Genomic DNA, 4,893 nt, shown 5'->3' on the forward strand with positions numbered 1-4,893 from the left:
CTGGATGAAATATGGAGTTCCAGGCTGAAAATCTAGGTTATTTCAAAGTCATACACTTTTCTTTGAACCAAGCCAAGTTAAAGCAGAGCAGTTTGACAAAACCAGTACATGCTATGAGAAGTATCTCTTTTTAGGTATAAAATCACTGGAGGACAAGGGATTTTAAAAATTCACTGTTGATCAATTAATTGATTGAATAGCCCATCAATCCACTGGAATATGCCTGGTCAGGAGCTTAGACAATACTAACCAGGATATTAAGGGCAGAATGTTTGCTAGTTTTCATAATAGTAATAAAATCTTAGATATTAGGTATTTCGTCATTTACAAGATACTTTCTGATACATTCTCTAGTCTAACTTGAGCTTCAAAAATTCTCTAGATGTTTTAAATAAAGTAAAAAAGTGTTTCTAATAAATTCCTACACAGAAACTGAAATAGGCCTAGAGCAGTCATGACTAACTCATTTGTTTCTCTCATTTCTACCCTCCTCTCTCCAAAAGATACTATTATAATTGATTTTGCATGTGAATAAATGGATATAGGTAATTTTGATTCCCTACCCATAAATGATAGATTCTGTACTAGAACCTGTCCTCCAAGGCATATCCAGGCAAGTTTCACATTCCATTTTTTAACTACTAGGATACTGAAAAGAAATAGTCTAAAGCATTAAAGTACTAAAATATAGCTCTTAGTTTACTGAATTTCCAAATTATACCCTAGAACTGGGGTCAGAAAACAGTGGCTTGGCCAGCTGCCTTGTTATATAGATAGATTTTTATTAGAACACAGCCACATCCATTTGCTTATATATTGTCTATGGCTGCTCTTTTACCCTAAAAAGAGGATCAAATGTTTTCAATAGAGACCAAATACACAGCAAGCCTAACAATTTTCTATCTAGCCCTTTAAGAAAAAAATTTGCTAAGGACTGCCCTGGAATTCACAAGTGTCACTAAAATTTTCAAAATACAATTCAATGATATTAAAGAGCCTATGGAAATCAGGCAAAGGAGAGTTTGTATTATATTAAGGATTAGGTAGATTTTATCTTGTTTTCTGTTCATTACTGATAATATATCCTATTCAAAGTAATATCTATATAAGTTTACTCATAGTGAGGCAGACTAGTAAAATAAGGAATCAATAGATGGATCTGGAACCTGTCAGGAAACTCACGTGGCCATTGGTACCCCCCTCCAAGATGGCTGCTGGAAGAACTTGTGAGAACTCCCATTCAGAATGAGATTTCCTCAGGAGTCAAGGCCTCATCATTGGGACATTCCAGGGGATTGATGAGTGGAGTAATCAATCAAACCAGCAAATACCTGGGTCTCCTCCCCTGTCATCATCAAAGGGGCAGAAGAATTAACGGTTTAAAAGGCAAACACGAAAGCAAAACCCCCTGCTCTGGTCTTCTCCACACCTGCCTGGATCAATACACAAGTAAACCTGGGGATTCGTAATCTGTAATGAGGAATTGTAGTCTATAAATCACCCCTCTTTATCTCTTTTCAGCCCTTTTCCAGACTGGAACCTATAATCTGTTGTTTTCTCCCATTTCTCTTCCCTGCCTTCCTTAATAAATTACTGACCTAACTAAACACACTTAAAATTCAATTTTTTTGTAGCTTAGCCAAGAACCTAGAGAAAATCCGGCAACAATAGAATTCATTTTAGGTAAAATTTGTGTATTAGGGGGATAATATAACATTTACAAAAATGATCATGGCATTTTGAATTTTGTAATATATAGTAAGGATGCAAAAGTTTGAGAATTTTATCTAAAAGCTCCTTAATTTTAAGTGAATATGAAATGAAAAGATGATTTTTTAAGGAAGTTATAAATACGATTGCAAAATTGAAACTTTCATTATTTCCTTAGTTAATTCTATAGAACCTAGTTTGTACTATGTGAAGATTAATGTCATGTGTCAACTTAGCCAAGTTATTGTGTCCAGTTGTTTGGTCAAGCAAGCACTGGCTTGATCATTACTGTGAGGACATTTCATGAACTTTAATCATAAGTAAGTTGACTGCAACTATGACTGATTACATTTACAATTGACCGAGGAAATTAGCTTCAACAATGAGAGACGTTTACATCTAATCAGTTGAAGTCTTTGTTAGGAGAATTAATGATTTCAGTTGTCAGAAGAGAGAATTTCCATCTCTAGCTCAGCCAACTAGTTTCTTCCAGGGAATTCACTGAAAACCTTCATGAGAGTTCCCAGTTTGCAGCCCACCCAACAGACTTTGGACTTGCCCTTCCCCATAATAGCACGAGACAATTCTTATAAAAATCTTATAATAATTATAGATATCTCCTGTTGTTTCCCTAGAGAACCCAAATTAATAAATACTAGTACTTTACATATAAGGATATATGACATTATATATTTGGCCCAATATAAACATATCTGTCATACAGCTTAACATTTTAAAGACAAAATGATTTCAAGAAATTTTTCTCACTATGTTCTGCAGCGATTTTACACTTTTCGCAAGTCAACAAGTTAGGCTTTCACAATTTTCTATACACTAGCAGAAGACATGAATCCCCAGGGTCAGAGACAACAGATTTTGTTTCTCACAGCAACAGCAGTAGCCAGAGTGTCAGCATTCTCACCTGTTCTCTGAACCCTCAATTCACAGGGTGATGCAAAGACATCTGCATACTCAGTGGTTTGCATCACAGGGGAAGAATTCTGATTTAAGAAATCTTAATCTTTTATACTAGATGGTTAGCATGACTATCCTTTGCTCCACAGGGAAATGTTGTCTTCTCTTCCAAGACTGTAAGCAAACCTAACTAAAACTTCACTGAAACACTATCTCCATCCTGCAAGACTGTTTTCTATAAAACATCTTTGAAAAGATAATCCAGAACAAAAATGTTCAAAGCTTCTGCTCATAAGATATGCAGGAATGAGCAAGAACCATGGAGAACAATAACCCCACACTTAAGCCTTGTACAGTAAAAGAGGGTCTTCTTAATTTTAAAGTTTTATTCATATCCTAAATAATAATGATTTACCTACTTCTATAAGGAGGTTATAATGCTTTTAAAAACTACACAGGCTGCTTGTTGATGCCTATTCTTAATAATGAGTGTCTAGTTCCAAAGCTTTGCTGTGACTGTCTTTCAGTTTCCAATTAAAAATTCTTGGCAGAAAGTTAGACTATAGTTCTGGAAAGTAAAATTATGGAAGTTATCCCACCCATCCTTACAATAACTAGAACAACAAAAGCTGAATAGAATGAAAATCAGACCAACTTTTCTTGAACTCATTGAGGAACTGAGGTCACCGGATAAATGTCTCCCCCAAATCTGAAGAGAAAGGAATCCAGAGAAGTGCAGCCAATATCTGCTTACTGCAGCAGAGGCCTCTGGAGTCATAAACTGGGAGGAGCACTTAAACGGCAATGTCAATGAATCGCTGGAGACTTATAGTAATGATAATATGATTATAGAGGGCTTATTCTCACAACTTACCAACACATTAGTAGAGTTCCGGTATAATGACAGTGGATTACAGCTGAAAGATGTGTAAGACACAGACTCTTTCTAAGGAGGAAGTTTAGGGAAACCCAAAGACAACAATGTAGATTAAATATTAAACACAGTCTGACCCCTAGCCTGACTAACATAAAACCTCACACTAAAAGTCTTTTTACCTTCATTCCTAATCCAATATATCATGTCTTGGTTATTACCCCTTAAAGTTAACAATTCTGGCACTGCTATACATATCTACTATAATTTAATGGCTGTGTAAATGGATTACAGATTTTGGGAGCCAGATTTCCCACTGTTGGAGTGAGAGTTCACACATAAGTAAGTACAGGAGGCTAGAAAGATCTATGCATTAATACATTAGATTTGGAGAGGTCGGTAGGAACTCATGTTTTACTTATAGTAGACACAGATGGCTATATGGAGAGATATTTCTAGATCTGTATATATACAGTGGTTAGTGAACATATATTTCCTTCTGATATCTGACGGTGCCTAAATACAATTACATCCCAGTAGTAATGAACAAACTTAGTGTCTAAACCTTGGTTTCTAATATAACTTTCCAATCAAAGGTACTTGTATTCCTTGGAGTAATGGATGATTCCAGGAGCGGGGCAGGAAATATACAAGATGAACCTAGTGTCTTGTCATGACAGAAAGCAATTAAGTGGTACACACACACACACACACACACACAATATAATGGGAGTATGACCAAGGGACACAGGGGTCACACGGAAGTGCAAGAGTTTCCATTTGCCAAAGATGCAACAATTTGAGCCATAAAATCAGTAAAATTATACCCCAAAGTATAAAGCAAATAACCATGAATCCACAGTTATGTATATGAGAAAAGAGAAGAGAAGAGGAGAGGAGAGGAGAGGAGAGGAGAGGAGAGGAGAGGAGAGGAGAGGAGAGGAGAGGAGAGGAGAGGAGAGGAGAGGAGAGGAGAGGAGAGGAGAGGAGAGGAGAGGAGAGGAGAGGAGAGAAGAGAAGAGAAGAGAAGAGAAGAGAAGAGGTATATCTCCTATACAAAATAATTACAGTTTATGCAGAGTCCACCTGTAATGAGGGGGAGCACTATTAAGTGTGGGCTGAGCACTAAGCATCGTCTATTTCTTCCAGAGAATGCAGTAGGGAAAAAAGGAAAGAAAAGATAATTTTGCAGCAGAGAAAACTGAAAACTCTACCTCAGAAACGTAATAAAGATCAATAGCAGGAGCAATAAACCATGTTGTTTGTGAGTGATCTTGCTATGATATGATGGAAATAGTATTTTACCTCTATGGTCCTCCTTCCAAGAACCCATAACCCAGTGTAATCATTAGAAAAGCATAAGCCAAATTGCAATGGAACATCCTTCAAAATAC

This window comes from Dasypus novemcinctus, chromosome 16 (assembly GCF_030445035.2).
Source record: "Dasypus novemcinctus isolate mDasNov1 chromosome 16, mDasNov1.1.hap2, whole genome shotgun sequence".
NCBI classification, from domain to species: domain Eukaryota; kingdom Metazoa; phylum Chordata; class Mammalia; order Cingulata; family Dasypodidae; genus Dasypus; species Dasypus novemcinctus.